The sequence below is a fragment of the Nelumbo nucifera genome, chromosome 7 (assembly GCF_055504915.1).
Source record: "Nelumbo nucifera cultivar China Antique chromosome 7, China Antique-T2T, whole genome shotgun sequence".
NCBI classification, from domain to species: domain Eukaryota; kingdom Viridiplantae; phylum Streptophyta; class Magnoliopsida; order Proteales; family Nelumbonaceae; genus Nelumbo; species Nelumbo nucifera.
In genome coordinates, this window is record NC_142655.1 from 53,828,718 (window position 1) to 53,846,004 (window position 17,287).

The 17,287-nt window shown below is 34.3% G+C and overlaps 1 pseudogene; it reads left to right on the forward strand.

The window, feature by feature from the left end:
• Nucleotides 1-14,084: 14,084 nt before the first annotated feature.
• LOC104611003 (pentatricopeptide repeat-containing protein At3g24000, mitochondrial pseudogene) lies at nt 14,085-15,911 on the forward strand (annotated as a pseudogene).
• The last annotated feature ends 1,376 nt before the right edge of the window (nt 15,912-17,287 follow it).

Consider the following 17,287-nt stretch of genomic DNA (forward strand, 5'->3'; position numbering starts at 1 on the left):
AAAGATGTTTAATTAAAAACATAATTGACAATTTCTCCCTTATGCATTAAATAATTCTGCAAGATTGGTATTAATCTTATCATACCGATTTGCAGGAAACTTGCAATTTGCCAGTGTATTGAATCTTATTTGCCCAATATACTATCAAATTCATGTTTAAAGTGAGTGTATCACAATTTAACAAATTGTTCATCAAAGAATTTATAGTTTCTAGAACTTAGTTTAAACCCTCTAAAAAATTTATTGAAGTTCTCTTGTAAATGTTTGAAGCAATGTATATGTAAAGTAGAATCAAACACTTTATTCACTGCAACCAAAATATTCTTATTACGATATAAAATAATGATGATATCACCATTATCATTTAATGCATATTTCAGGTTTTGTAATAATCATGTCCATTCAACCTCATTCTCAAATGACACCACACCGAAAGCAATTGAAAACATTCCATCATTTGCATCAAATGTTGTTGCATCAAGTAACTGTCCGAAATATTGGGATTTTAAGAATGTAGCATTAATAGATAAAAGTTGGCATCCAATACAAAACCCATGAAGACATGCATTATAAGTTATGAACAATTGGTGGAACTGACATTGCTCATCCATTGTCCACCTTGCAATTGTGCCCAGTTTTGATTCTTCTAATCGCTGACAATACCATGGTAGCAGTTTATACAAATCTTTTGGTCTTCCCATTTATTCTTTATTTTGTTGTTTATCTACCTCTCAATGCTTGTAAATAATTAATGCCCATTGAAAAATTTCTATGTAAATCATTTATAATCTCTTTAGGAGGGTATTTAGGACTATATCGAAACTTTTGCTCTATGAAATTTGGTATAAACTTACGAGATGTCCTGAGGTTAACTACACACATGTCACCGGCAATATGAGTATGGTTGCGAATGAACTTGTATATTGTAACATGTGATGTTCCTCTACTACCACTTTCAGCAATAACCCAATGGCATCCATTAACTTTACATGATGCAGTTACACGATTGGGTTTATTAGTGATGAACCTATACTTAAAATAATGAACTACTAAATACTTCATAAGTGCATTTTGAAAAGATTTTGCATTTTTAAAGATTTGGCCTATATTTTTCAATTCATTTTTCCCTAAATGAGATACAATTGTATGATTGCTTGACTCTGCTACCAAATTATCATCAAAATTGGTATTAAATTGCCAACAACTAGCGTGTCCCCCAACTTCCTGTCTACAATTAAAAATCATACATAAAGAAAATTATTTATTCTTTATATAACAATGATCTATCATTAAAAATAAAAGTAATGTAACAAATATACACGTCTACTACATCATTAATCAATTATTTTTTACATGATACATAAATATGGGTAGAACCTTAATTAAACATCACTAAATTCCTTAACTCGGTTGGTCTACAAAAAATAAGCAATTGTGTGGGGTTCATTTGTACTGTATACTTGATTGATACATGGACTTCATTTATTTTCAACATTGAGCAAATCTCATTGACGAAACTTTCATGTATCATTGTATCATCTATAGTAAATCCATCACCCACACCACCCACATATTGCATTGTATTATTTTCACATATATTCAACTCACCACCAGTGTGGCAAAAAATGAATAAAAATTTCATATTGTCCATTTTAAGATTTTTCTACATATGTGGCAATGGGCATAGGATGAAGTAATGATAAATACATAGAAAACATAAACACAAATAAGCTATAGAAAACCTACTAATTATACCAAAATTATATAGTAACAAATGTCCATATAGAGTCATGAATCACAATGTCTAATTTTAAAGTTAAGAGAAGCGATTCTTTCACCACTTCATACATAAACAAAAAAGAAATAGCAAAATGAATAACATGTTTTCAAGTATCAAGTACCAATTCACTTTAATTAATTTATGAAGCTTAACAAAAAATACAAATCAACAAGTAATAACAATAAAGTTTATCCAAACCCCTGTTACATAGACTTTTTCTTTATAATTTTCCATTTACTAAAGTGATAGAAGTGCCAAGGTGGAAGAATGAAATTAAATTTCATGTAGTCATATAGAGCGAGGTTTGTGGAGCAAGGGAAGTATGGAATATTGATAGATGAGGAAGCGTAGGAAATTTAATGTAGCTTATCTTGGTAAGTGGATTTGGAGATGGAATGAGCAACCCATTACTTTATGAAGAAGATTTATTTTAGCAAAATATGTGGGAGCAATAGAGACAAACATGTCTTAAGGGTGTACCGTCTAACATCATTGAGAACTAATTTGCAACCTATGTCAGTTTCAAGATAAATATCACTCATGCCCACAATTTTAGAAGTTCCATTGTTTCTCATTCTCACAACACCAAAATCACCTGTACTATAAGAGAAAAAATATTCATTGTGAGGAGTAGCATGATAGGAAGCACCCATATCAATAATCCAATTTGTATTATGACATGCTAAATTAAAGCATGACTCTTCACAACCTATGAGAACAATAATATCTTCACTTGTAACTGTAGTGGTGTCATTTTCCTCATTCCTTTCACTTTCTTTGTTGTCTTTTTGTTGTCTTTCTCAAGTTTATGATACTCACTCTTGCAATGACCTTATTTCTTGCAATGAAAATATGTGATGTCTTTCCTTGACTTGGACTTGCCTATAGACTTATCACGGCTATGTGGACATCTTCTTTGGATTGTACCCTAGCTTTCTGTAAGGAGAGCATCTGGTTTTGTCTCAATTGGTTTTCTCCTAATTTCTTCATTGAGCAAACTACTTCTTACCATGCTTGTTGTCACTATTCCATCAGGTGCAGAGTTACTGAGAGATACCACAAGTGTTTTCCAAGTTTCCGACAATGAACTAAGTAATAATAGAACTTGAAGCTCATCATCCAACACCATCTTTATTGAAGCTAATTGATTTACAATATCTTGCATTTGATTCAAATGTTCGGTGATGGATGTACCTTCCTTGTACTTCAAACTTACAAGCTTTCTAATTAGGAAAGCTTTATTGATGGTAGTTTTCTTCTCATACAGTTCTTCCAACTTGTTCTAAAGTGGAGTAGTTGAGGTTTCATTTGCCATAAGATGATAAACACTACCATCCAACCATTGTATAATAAAAGCAACTGCTTCTAAGTCAAGGAGTTTCCAATCTTCATTGGACATATCTTTCGACTTGCCATTATCATCTCTCATAGGTGCATACAAATCTCTAGAGAGCAACAAATCCTTCACTTTTTGTTTCCAGAGAGACCAATTTCTTCCATTTAATAAAATCATTCTAATTGAACATCCTTCCATGATTTACACAAGAACCAAGTGCTTTGATACCAATTTGTTGGGAATAAACCCAATATTATTTCTTGTGAAAAAATCACAAAGATTTTAACCATAAATATTAAGTATGCAACAACAATAAAACAAATAATCAAAATAGAGCAAGCAACAGTAGTAGACACCAAGTTTTTTACGTGAAAACCCCCTCAAGGTGAGGGTAAAAACCACATGACAGAAGTCTAAATCATCCACTATCAACAATAGTGGTGGGGTACAATGTTTTTCTATCTAATTACAACTAGATGATGAACATAAAAAAAGCTCTTGGATACCAATAATAGAAACCATCATTAAAATAGATAACAAACAAGTAATTTCTCACCAAAGATGGAAGCACAACAATGGAAGCAAGAGGATATGCTAAATACAAATTTGTCTTGTTCGTTTCAGCCCTTGTAACTCTTCTTCTTCTTCTTCCCAGAAACCTTCTCTAAACCCCCTTTTTGTTCTTTGATATTTCCTAGAAAGTTGTTAGAGTTGAGAGAGTAGAGAAAGTGAATTGAGCTCTCTCCAATTTGTTGGTTTTGTCAAGGACGTGTTGGCTTGCCTTGCAAGCCAATACAAAAAGTCTCTTGACTTTCTATTCCTTTCTTTTTTATCTTTTTCTTTCTTTCCTTTTTCTTGTCTTTATTAGTGGGTCCCACATCATAAGGAGGGAACCCCAACATGTCACTCATCAGGTTCTTGTCACTTATTGACATAAATATATGTAACATCTATCAATAATCATATTGACTACATTTAGAGTGAATTAATTGGATGAAAGGATGTAGATGTGGCTTATGTTTTCTTTTCACTTTCATGGTAAAACTAGAATATAAGCAGAGAAAAAAAGCAAAGACAAAATACTTAAAGACTAGTATACAATACACCATTAACTCCAATTATCCATCTTTAATTGCCTCATTTCATCTTCTCTTTTGGACAATGCCATTCTAAATCAAATATTCAACAAATTCATCTATAAGGTGGGGGCGTGGGGCCAAGCACCTTCTTCATCATAGTTTGATAGGGCAGGATACAAAACATTACGAACATTAGTTATATGCATGGTTTCTAAAACCGACCTGGAGACTGAACCAATCAAGGGTCCGGTTACTAGGTCGAACGGTCGGCCCATTCTAACAAAAAAATAAAAAAAACGGTCAAAACCTTTCAAACGGTTTGAACGAATTGAACGATTAACCACCAGGTCAGTGGTTTGCTGACCAAAATCAATAATTTTTGGAGAAAATCTGGTTTTGGGGGAACCAGAACCGATCACTTGATTGGTTCCCGGTTTTTCCGGTCCGGTCTGGTTTTGAAAACCATGGTTATATGTTTGAAGTCATCATCCACCAATCATGTTATTATGGGTCCAACTAATCACACATGAAAATGTAAAACTTTCAAACACCCCAATACTTTGTTCAAAAAGAGACTGAATTTTCTTTTGGCAACAAAGATTTTTTATCAATAATAGTATAACTTTATTACTTTGAAAAAATCTTTGTTACATGTCATGTGCCTTGCACACGTTCACGCAAAGTGTTAAGCCTTTTTTGACCCCATTTACTATCAAATTGGTATTATGCCTCGATACATGTTTCTTTGTGCCCCAAATATTGATTTGCTGTAAACAAATTGATTAGTTGATCTTGGAGCCCATCTAAAGTATTATTAGATAGCATGAGGGAGGTAATAAGGCAGAGGTTATGAAGGATAAATTAGGTGATAAGTAGTCAATTTAATTTTTTGTTTGGTATCTCTTATTGAGAGCATTGAATTTGAATGAGACAAATGAGAGTTAAACTGCAACATTAAGGGTTGAGCTTCATTCATTAGGGCTTCATAAGCTTGTGAATGGTGAAGGGAGGTTAATGAAGAGAATATTGGAAGTTATGCCCCATTAAGACTTACGGGACATTGACCTTGATGTATTGGCTTTAGTTATGGATGAGCACAAAAAACACCCTGAAACCTGTGAACAGAAAAACATTTTTTCTTTTTAATTTCAGAAAGTGGAAAGATCCACCATTTTCTGAAACACTCAAAAAGTAAATTGAATGCAGCCCTAGTTGTGAGAGAGTGAGAGAATGAGAGATACAGATGTGAAGAGACCCATTTACTTGAGCGAGTAGAGAGAGAGGGAGATGGAGGAGAACCAAGACGTTCGTGCAGTATGAGAATGTCCTTAAAAATGTGTGTTCTTGAAATCTGCAAGGTGGATTAAATGCTATTAGCTCCTCATTTCTTCCATTCTACTTCTCGCTCCTCTCTCTCGCCAGAGTCCTCTCACTCTCTCGCCACACGCCTATACCGACCCAAACCCTTTTCACTCTCTCTCCCTCTCCAACCGGTGACAACCAACAGTCATCACGATGATTGTTAACTGTGTTTAGCTTCTTAAATTTGCAGTCATCATTGGCGGCGACCCAAACCCTTTACAATGCTTCCTAAATTTGCAGAGTCTAGATTTTCTAAATTCATGGGAGGATTAAAGAAAAAAAGACAGAGTAACACAATAGCAAATAAAAAATGTCTCTGGCTAAATGAAATCCTGATCAAACTCAAGAGAACAAATTTAATAACCAGAACAATAATAAACCCAAATCAACTACCAATTTTCAGCATTTGTAATTCAGAAAAGTTATTCCTCTCATTTATCTTATTTCCAAAAGCAATTGCAAGCCAGAAAAGATGCCAGGCTCGCTCAAACATTTATTATATGCCTAAAATCCACAAGTAGTTTATATACTACATTTCCCAATTTCTACCATCTCTTCACCGATCTAGAGAGAGAGAGAGACACTAGAATTGAAGGAACAATCGACATGCTTGCTTCTTCTTCGTGGTGGTTCCACTTATTTAAAGGATTTCAAGCTTGACGTGACCTAGAGACATCAAACCTTAGCATGAGTCCAGACATGATCCCTCCAAAGAGAATGAGGATGCATGAGATTCCAACGTATGTGAACCACTAGAATGATCTGAAGGTGATACCATTGCTTTCCAGAAGGAAACCTTTCGTTGTCATTCGAGCTAGGGCTAAAGTATTTATGAGCCGCATTGATTGCTTCTTTGAGGTATAGAACAAGGAGGAGTGGGGTTTCTGTTAATCTCACCTTCTTATTTCTGAGATGAGATAGGGGTTCTGTTTATCTCACCTTTGCTGCTACCGTTTATTCTTCTGTCGAAGGATGAAGTGAGTCCGGCGGTCTTGCCCCAGAGGATTGTGAAGGATAAATCTATCTGTGAAGCGAGTCTAGGTTCAAGCATGATGAAGTGAATGATGTATCATATGTTTCAAGCACGCGAACGGTGCACGCATGAACTCTGCCCTAACAGAAGCTGGACTCAAGAGAGAGAGAGAGAAGAAGAAGAAGAATCAATGGTTGCGATCTTACTAGAAAAAACTCAACATGGCTGCTGGTCTGGTCTACTATGATGCATTAGGGTGTATCACGATACACGATAATATATTATGACATCTGGAATAAAAGCCAAGGCCCATGAATTCATAGAGAGGTGTAATGTGGGCGGCCCTCATTATAGCGGGTCATTCCTGCCTAGGTCGGAATCCCTCAAAAGGAAGCCCGGCATGGTCCATGGCCCGACCTTAGGTGGGTCCATGCCGTCTCAGGCTAGGTCGTGGTTTTTTTATTTTTTTCTTTTTTTTTGCTAAGTGAAAATGACAAAAGTTTTGAAAAAAATAACAATAAAGACAACAGATTGAAAAGGAATTTTCAAAAATTTTATTTCAATTGAATTTAATGTATACAATTGATTATATTTGAAGTACTAAAATTAAATTGAAAAAAAAAGTACAATGGTATTAGGATAAAAAATATAATGAAATTGAAAAAAAAATTATAATGATTTTGAAAAAATCACAAATAACTTTTAAATAAAATTGGAATACAAAGTTTATTGTAATTTAAAAAATATTGTATAATTATTGAATATTCAAAAAAAGATATTGATTTCAATCTTTTCTTCACATTATACCTTCTCCATCTCCTTGATTTTGATTTGCATCATCGTGAACCATTAGTTGAAATCCCATGTCTTCCTTGATCTTGTGATCTATCATATGTATTTAGCCAATCTTTCCAATGTATGTATATTTCTAGACTTTCATCATTCATATAACTTCTCCTGTACCTTGGAACCTACAATAAAACTAAAACAAGACTCTGATGGAGCTATGGATACTAAATGGGTTAGTAGATCACATGTCATTGTAGTAAGAACTAGATAATTTTTCTATGTTCATTCTATCGAACTAAGATATCAAAATTATGTAATTCCTTATACTTAAGGAAATCTATTAAATTAGTTTTTAAATGAAAATGAAGTTTAGTAATTAAACTTGATGAGGTTATCTATTAATGACCACATTTTGTATATTCCACTACTTTATGCTTTCAATAGTAGACCTTCTACAAGTTCTTCCATTTCTTAATGTTTGTGATTCATATATATTATACATTTTAAACAATAAGTTTTCAATTTCATTTTTTTGTTCTAATATCAATTCCTATATTTTCATAATAGGAATCAAATAAAAACATCTATGCCATCTTTTTAATTCTAGGATCTAAAGTTGTAGCTAAATAATATAAAGGAGAAACATATTTCTATTTTTAAATTCAATTTCCATTACATCAATGATAATTTTAAATTTTAAATCATTTTGTATTTTACGAAACATTCACTAATTATATACAACTGATTAACTAAAATGCAAGATGTTGGGTAATAAATACCTGAAATAAGTTAGTTGCATCATAAAAAAATTATAAAACCCTTTATACAAGTTACAATTTCTCAGTCATTGTTAATTATAAATTAGTTGCATCATGAAAAGTTGTATATGTAGAATTCCACGTATGTTGAACATAAACAAACTTTTTATATTTTGTCTCATATTGATGACATAAATATTCAAATTATTGTTTTCTTGTTCCAGAAGTTCTTATACATGTAAGGCAATTTCTTATTTTTGAAATATGAGGTGAAATAAAATTCAAAGCTTGTACACATAAATTTAAAATGTGGCATGCACATCTAAATATAATATGAAATGATTTTTCATTTAAAAATAGTTTTAATTGAGTTTTTAAAATATTTATAGATAAATCATTATATATTAACTTTATTTTCAATATTATAAACATACAAAGTATTTAAAATACTTACAACAATTGCTAGGACAGAATGAAGCTATTTAAGTCTTGTAAAACTTCAAATTCTTCTTCTTTTTTTTTGTAAAAGATATAATTTATTAATAAAATGGTCATAACACAAATATAACTAATATTCTACTTGAAAGTCCGAATATTAAATGTAAGTGTAGTTATAGAATAACATTTGACAAAGTAGAAATTAAATTTTGTTTATATGAATAAAAAAATTTAAAGCATTTGCTATAAAAATTAAATTTACAAATTATTGTAAAAAGGGTTGTTTAGCATGTGTAATATATTTTGTTAGTTCTTTCCTAATTTTTCTCATGAATATTGAAAATTACCAAAAAACCCCACTCCCAATTTGTACTCAATTTTCATTATTGTTTTTTTTTTTTCAAATGATTGGCCATGTGTCTAAACAAATAGTTGGTGCCACCTCTAATATAACTAAAATCACATTTACATTTTATGTAAATCACTCTTACCCCCTTTCTCTCAACCTTTTTGTATTAAATATAATCCAAATTTCACTGGTCTTTTTTTTTGCCACCTTAGCATAGTAGTAAGAGTGGCTTCATCAATAATAATACCACTAATATGCATATCAATGCTATTGTATTGTGATTGGGCATCATCTAAGTTGTAGAAAAAGGGATTTTGAGAGAAACCAACCATTTTAAAAAAGTTCAAATATTAAAACCCTAAAAAAATAACTACTAAATTAATCAACAATTTTGATGTTGAGATTCTAATAAGATTACTAGATTCTTTCTTCACAACATATCAAGTGACATTATGAATCCACATAATTTTAAGGAAAAGAGAGGTGATATAATCATTTGGGTCAACTTTGTGCTTGTGTAAAGGATATTTATTTCAAAGAATAGAAAAAAAAAACAGAATTTTTCCTCAAGAGTGTGTTTTGAGTTGCATTGAAAATGGCTAAAGATTAAAAACCCTTAGGATCCTATAATATTAATTTATAAAATATCCTGAAATTTTTCTCAAATTTCTTACAACTTTTTGGATCATTCAATTTTTAAAATATCCCAAATTCCTATAATCCAATTTCTAAAATATCCCAAGTTGCGACAATCTTATTTCTAAAATACCCTCAAATATAATGTATTTTTAGGTAGTTGTCTTAGATCATGGAAAATCCAAGAATTCTCCGTCCCCAATGGGGAGGAAGTGCCCTACTCCACCATGGTGGGGAGGGATGAGGTAGGGGATTTTCTCTATAGGGTGGGGTGGGGTGGGGATGGAGAGGGGGTGCCCTACCTTGAAAGTTGAATCCATCATGTTGCCATTTCTAGTAAGTAAAACCATGTTCCTAAACCTAAAGGTACCCCCACCCCTTCTATCATTGGCTCTTTTTGTGTGTATAAGGTGGTATAGCAAGTCTCCCTACAATCGTTCAAAACTTCATATTCCATTTAAAAATAAATAAAATGAATTAAATATAATAAAAATCAACTTAATTAAAATCCACTTAGAAGTGACTACAACTAATGAAAATTACTAAAGCTAATAAAAAGATTAAAAAAATCATATTTCTATTCAACAATTATTTAAAAATCATAAAAATTAAATTATTAGAATATAGTAATTCATGAATTAAAATTACAATACATTCAACTTAACTAAAAATAATTAATAAAAATTAATAATATTAACCCATTTGGAATCCATACAAAAATAACAAAAATAATAATGGCTCAATTGGAAATGTCACTAGGCTTGTTTTACTTAGGGATGACAATTTATGACTGAACTTAGCTTGGCTTGCAAATTTTTCAACAACCAAAATGGTAGATCCTTTTTTGCCTATTTAAATCATAAGTAATAACTAATATAACTTAAATAATAAAAAAATGATTTTAAAAATAGAAATTATTAATTAATAAAAATTACTAAAAACAAGAAAGAACTAATAATAAAAATAGAAATAATAGAAAACTTTATTTAAAAATGTAAAATAAAAGAAATAACATTATAAATAGTAAAAAACTAAATAATAAATAATTACAAAAATAACTTTGTAAATAATAAAGAATAAATAATTATTATGTAAGTTTTGTTTATATAAATTAATAAATAATAATAAGTAATAACTAATAATACATTAAAAACACAAATATTATCTATAAATAGTAAATCATAAAAATAAAAATAAAAATAAAAATATTATTTAAAAATAATAAATAATTTAAAATAATATTTATTAAAAAAGCTTTGTTAATATTAAAAAATAAATAATGAATATTAATTTTAATTTAAAATACATAATTATTGACTAATGCTAATTTCTGATTTCTTGCATTATTTTTTCCAGGGGCAAGTGACCTAAGCTTTACATGTCCTTTTAATCCCTTCTATCATCATGTATTGGAAATCAGGTTTCCAATATATAAATATAAATATAAAATATTCAATTTATTAATAAAAACTTCCTAAAATTGTATATAAAATAATAATATTCAAGTGCACTAGCATTTTAATGGGATTATGTAAGTTTTAACATTCAAATTCGGGATACGTGTAAGGGATGTTGAATTGGGTTTCAATGTTCAAAAAAAAAAAATTATAGGCTGATATTAAGGTGCGGGTTGGGCTTGTGCTTAGTCGACAAATAAATTTGAGTAAACTTCATAAACTCTCCTTACTGTTTAGTTAATTGACTAAGTGTACCTTTAGTCTTTGAAAATTGATTAACACTACCCTTGCTGTTTCTGACAATTGACTAATCCTTCTTGGTCATTAATGCAACGAAGATATAAAAAAACTATTTTACCCTACTATTCGAATCTCTCCATCTTCCTCTCATTCTGTTTGCCAGAACTGTTGGAACTGCAAATGATCCCGAAAACCTCCAACAAATTACTGAGGACTCCTCAAAGCACAAGTATTTTTCTCTCTTTCTCTCTCTCCTCTTACACTTCTTCTGTTTCACCACCACTGCAAGTTGCAGTGGCGGATTTGGTACTCTCTAACCACCTCTCGTCTCCCTATCTCTCATTCTCTCTCTCCTCTCGCTATTTCTCTCTCCTCTCTTTTTCTCTCTCCCCTCCTCTTTCACTATCTCTGTTCCGCCACCACCGCTGCAGGTTGCAGCGACGGATTTGGTACTCTCTTGCCACCTCTCGTCCCTATTTCTCATTCTCTCTCTTCTCGCTATTTCTCTCTCCCCTCCTCTTTCACTCTCTGTTTCGCCACCGCTGCTGCAACTTGCAGGGGCAGATTTGGTACTCTCTCGTCCCTATCTCTCATTCTCTCTCTTTTTGCTAATTTTCTCTCCTCTCTTTTTCTCTCTCCCCTCCTCTTTCACTCTCTGTTCCGCCACTGCCTTTGCAACTTGATGGATTTGGTACTCTCTCGCCACCCTCATCCCTATCTCTCATTCTCTCTCTTCTCGCTATTTCTCTCTGCTCTCTTTTTCTCTCTCCCCTCCTCTTTCACTTTCTGTTCCACCACCGCCGCTGCAACTTGTTGCGACAGATTTGGTACTATCTCGCCACCTCGCATCTCCCTCTCGTCTCCCTATCAGAAGGTGTGCTGCCAAATCAGAAGCATCGATCTTGGAAGCTGCCTCGACAATAGTAACCTTGGGTTTCTTGGGCTTTTTTTTTTTACTTCGGCTTCTTCACTTCGTTGGCCTCATTCTCACCACCACCAGCAACCTCGTCGTCGCTGTCACTGCCATCATCATCAGAATGGTGTTTCGGTTTGGGAATGAGCTCAGAAAGAGCCACAAGAGCGGCCTTCTTCTAAGCCTTGACACGGCGGCAGCGCTCCTTGGATTGTTCTTCGAGAGACTGAAAAATGTTGGGGTTGTCGCCGCCGCCGCCGCCGACTACGTTGGGGCGGAATTTTCTGGGATCGCCGACAAAGTCAAAGGGTTTTTTCTTTCGCTGGCGTAGGTAACCTTCTGCCAGCCATGGTCTTTAATGGTGGAAAAAACATTGTTTAAATTGTTCTCATCGTCTTTGTGGAGAGTTGGTTCGATGGCCGGTGCGGTTTTTTCATCCATGATTCTCTATCCTCTGGTTCTTCTCTCTTGAATTTCGAGTTTGTTTCAGCTGCAAAGATGGGCAGAAACTACTCCAACAACATCTAGAGAGGGGTATTTTTAGGAATGGAGGTGGGAAGGATGTTTTTGGATTTTTTTATCAATATATTAGTCACATGATATTATATGTAAAAGAAAGTTAACCTTAGTCAATTCTTAGAAACAATATGGGTAGTGTTAGTCAATTTTCAAACAATAAGGGTACACTTAGTCAATTAGCTAAACCATAAGGGTGGTTTAAGAAATTTATTTGTTTGTAGTACGACCTCAATTTTTTTTTCATGTTTCATTATATTTCATTTAAAGGAGCGACGATATCATCTTGCTTCCTAATTTTTTTTTGTTAATTAGTGTAAGAGATGATAATAACGGGATTCGAAACTTCGTCACCCCTCAAACAATTCATCCAACACACCAATTGGGTTACCCCTCACTTGGTTCCTACTTCCTATTCATTGTGGCTGGGTTTGAAAACGATGCAAATAAGTGTGAATGCAAATATGTAGAGTGTAAAACGGTTCATATAAATTGTAAAATTGGGTTAATTTTGCACCAACAAATTTACCTTCTTACCAAACAGACTTTTAGCTGTAATGGATGCAAACATGAATTCCAATAAAGATTATGGTTTTTTATTAAAAGCCCACTTGAATGCAAATTTACTTCTTTTTTATTGATGTACTTTTACGTCTTATTATCAATGTAAATATGCATTGATTTGTCATTTGTCAATGCATAAATGTAATGTTGCCAAATACAGACAAAAGTGAACCAGAATGCAAATTTACCCTGAATTGGGATTTACACTTAGACTTGGCAATTGGGTTGGGCAGGTCGGGTTTGGGTTGGGTCAAGACACTTCATGTTGAATCGGGTCAGGTTGAATTTCAGATGCTAGGTCCTAACCCTAAATGTTCGGGTTGGTGTTGACCCATGGGTCAATTCGGGTCATCTAAAAAAATAACTAAAATTTAAAAAGCATAAAGAAAAAATATATGAAAATGTCAAAATTAAAGGAATTAACCTTAAAATTCCAAATATAAAATAAATACTTGAGCATTTAACAATTTAAAGAGTAAAGACTAAATAGAAAAAATTAAAGAGTGGAAATTTCTAACAATGCATAAATAATCCCAATTAGACCCAACAATCGGGTAAGCGGGTTGGCCCATGATCCAATCCAACCCAATTTTTTTTCGGATCGGGTCGGGTCATTCTCCCATTCATGTAGCAGAATATGAGACCTTATTTTTTTTCGAATTGGGTTGGGTCAACTTTTTGCGAGGCCTATTTACACTCCATTTGCGTTGTTTCCAAACGCAGCCTGTCAAACAAATATCCCTATGCCTACGGTCCCATGAATTTACACCGGTGCAAATAAAATTCGCACCGTAAACAAACTGACTGCAAACAACCTGACGTTGGAATTTGGTGCGTGTACATGTAACCTATTCAAATGCCAACGGCTATAACTGTAAACAAACCTACCTTGCAATGGCGCCGTTTTCTCCCAGACCCTCAAATCTTTCTATCATCACCACTCTCCTTAAAGAGTGCATCGATACTGGTTCACTTTGGAAGGGGACGATTCTCCATTCCCACCTCCTAAAATCCGGATTCCTCTCCCAGGTCTTCATCTCGAACCGTTTACTCCAAATCTACTACAAGTGCGATGTAGTTTCTGATGCTCGAAAGCTCTTTGATGAAATGCCTGAAAGAGATTCCATCACTTGGAACATCATGATTGCTAGCTCCGTAAAATCAAAATGTATGGAAGATGCTAGGCTGCTCTTCAATGCGATTCCTCAGAAGACTGAGATCTCATGGAACACCATCATCATGGGATATGTTCAAGAGGGGAATTGCTCAGAAGTTCTCGATTTGTTTGTCCAGATGCTTCGGCAGGGATGGTCGCCCACCCATTTTTCTGTGCCTAGCGTTCTTCAGGCGTGCGCTGCTTCGTCGTGGTTGAGTCGTGGGAAGCAGTTGCATTGTCTGATTTATCGATTTGGATTGGAAGGAAACGTTTTTGTGTGCACGTCTCTTGTTGACATGTATTGTAAGTGTGGGGAACTCGAGTATGCTCGTCGTTGCTTTGATAGGATGGCAGATCGGAACATAATTTCGTGGAATGCAATTCTTACTGGGTACTCTCAGAATTCCCTGAGCGAGGATTGTTTTCAGACATTCATCGAATTGCTGAATTCTGGGCTCAGACCTGATCACATCACTTTTGCTGTGGTTCTTAGCTCAACTGCTGCAGTCGCTAATTTGGTGCAGAGGAAACAATTACATGGAATTATTGTCAAGACCAGATTCGGGTTGGATGTATTTGTTCAGACAGCTTTAATAAATGCGTATGCCAAGTCTGGAAGTGTAGATGATGCTCGTCTGGTTTTTAATTCAATGACAGAAAGGAACAGGGTTACTTGGAGTTCAATGATCATTGGTTATGCACAGAATGGACGTGGTAGGGAAGCTATTCTTCTATTTGAGGACATGCTGAATTTTGGAATCAAACCAGATTCAATTACTTTTGTGGGTGTTCTCATGGCTTGCAGCCACTCAGGGCTGGTTGATGAGGGGCGACACTATTTCAATTCCATGAAAGGTCACGGGGTTGAGCCAGATAGAACCCATTACACATCAATGGTTGATCTTCTTGGACGTGCAGGATATTTGAAGGAGGCTAAAGAATTGGTCAATAGTATGCAAGTAAAACCGGATGCTGCAATTTGGAATGCCTTACTTGGGGCTTGTAGGGTCCATCGGAATTTGGAATTAGGGAAAATTGCAGCTTCGAGGGTTTTTGAGTTAGAACCTAATAATGCTTCAGCTCATATGCTGCTATGTCACATCTTCACTGAGAGCGGTCAGTGGGATGAAGTGGCAAAACTGAGAGTGAAGATGAAGAGTCTAGGGATTAAGAAAGATCCTGGTTGTAGTTGGATTGAACTAGATAATGAAATTCATACTTTTGTAGCCGATGATGAATCCCATCCACAGACAAAGGAACTTTATCTTGCATTAAGGGAATTGAATAAACAAATAGAGGACATGGGCTATAAATACTATCCAAATCCTCTCTTTGAAGAGGGAAGACAGTCATATCACAGTGAGAAGCTGGCAATTGCCTTTGGACTTATCAGCACACCTTCTTGGATGGCAATCAGGATCATGAAGAACCTAAGGATTTGTGGGGATTGTCACACCACCATAAAATTTATTTCACAAATCACAGGACGTGAGATTATTGTCAGAGATGTTTGTCGTTTTCATCATTTTAGTGATGGTAAGTGTTCTTGTGGTGACTATTGGTAGTACATGCTGTATTGGGATCCGCGAGTTCCATGATAGAAGCCTCATTGAATTTTCAGGAAATGTAATATTTATTCTTGACAGATATGCAATAACATGACATTTTTTTTTTGTATTAGTATTCTATTGAATGGAAAATCCTGGGTTTAGGCAGACTTTAACCATATATATGAAGAAATAACAATTACAGGTGGGATATTTATACAAACCTCGGCATCCTCAATTACAAGGATTCAGGAGAGAATGGAGTGATGAAGGAACACTTCCTTAAATGGATACCTTTTCCATCTAACCAACTTGGTGGTTTAACTTGTAGACATATATATGGTACCTTCAGATCCTTATTCACCATTCTTTAGAAATTTCCAATGCTGAAGTAGCTCTCATGGTCCTGAACAAACACCAAATGATTTTACAACCTCCAGAAATGGCTATAATAGGACATCCATCATGGGTTCAACCATTCAATCTATAGCCATCTAACCCTTTATAAAAGGTAGTTCAGGAAAACAGTAACCAGAATACTGGATAGGGGGCCTGCTAAGAGCACCAAATGGAATCCACGAAGTGGTATTAAGTTGAGGCCCCATGAATAAATTTTATTGCTATTGCAGTGGAGATATCTTAAGGGCCTTTTGAGAGTCTTTTATCTTTTATCTTGCAATTAAGGAAAGAATCTGCAATACTAAGGGATACTTGTCCAAGAATTGTTAAGTTATGCTTACCCAGAATTTTAAGGCTGCATTTTTAGTCCTGTCCATATTCAAGTTCAAGTTGGTGGTAAGAGATCATTTGAGACATTCAATTTCTAATGCTCAAGCTCTGAGTGAGCATTAGAGAGTAGATTAAGATGGTTTGGTCACATACAGAGAAGACTATCCACAGCTTGTGTAAGAAGAAGTGATCTATTGTAAGTTGAAGGGGCTAGAAGAGCTATGTTGTGGACACATTTATTGGGAAGAAGTACCACCGCCGGCAGCAGCAGTGATGTGGTGTCCTCATCGGATTATCTAGTTAGTCACAGTTCACCTTATCTTATCTTATCTGTTTTCTTATCTTATTCTTATCTTATTTGTTCCAGTATGGATTAGTAGAGAGTCTTATCTATCTTACGGAATCTTATCCTTCTTGAGTAGGGAGTCTTATCTATCTTATCTGTAAGCAGTATAGTTTAACAGGGAGTCTTCCTACAAAGAGGACTCTTACCCCTTGTAATCTCCTATTTAAGGAGCTGAGATTATTGAATAAAGGCATCGAATTTCAGTCAAGAAAGAGAGTAAAAGGAGAGTTAGGTGATCTCTTGGACAAATCACCCTTAGGATGCCAAGATAGGTTCTGCAAGAAAGGAAAGGAACAAGGGAAAATAGGAGGTTTTCCCC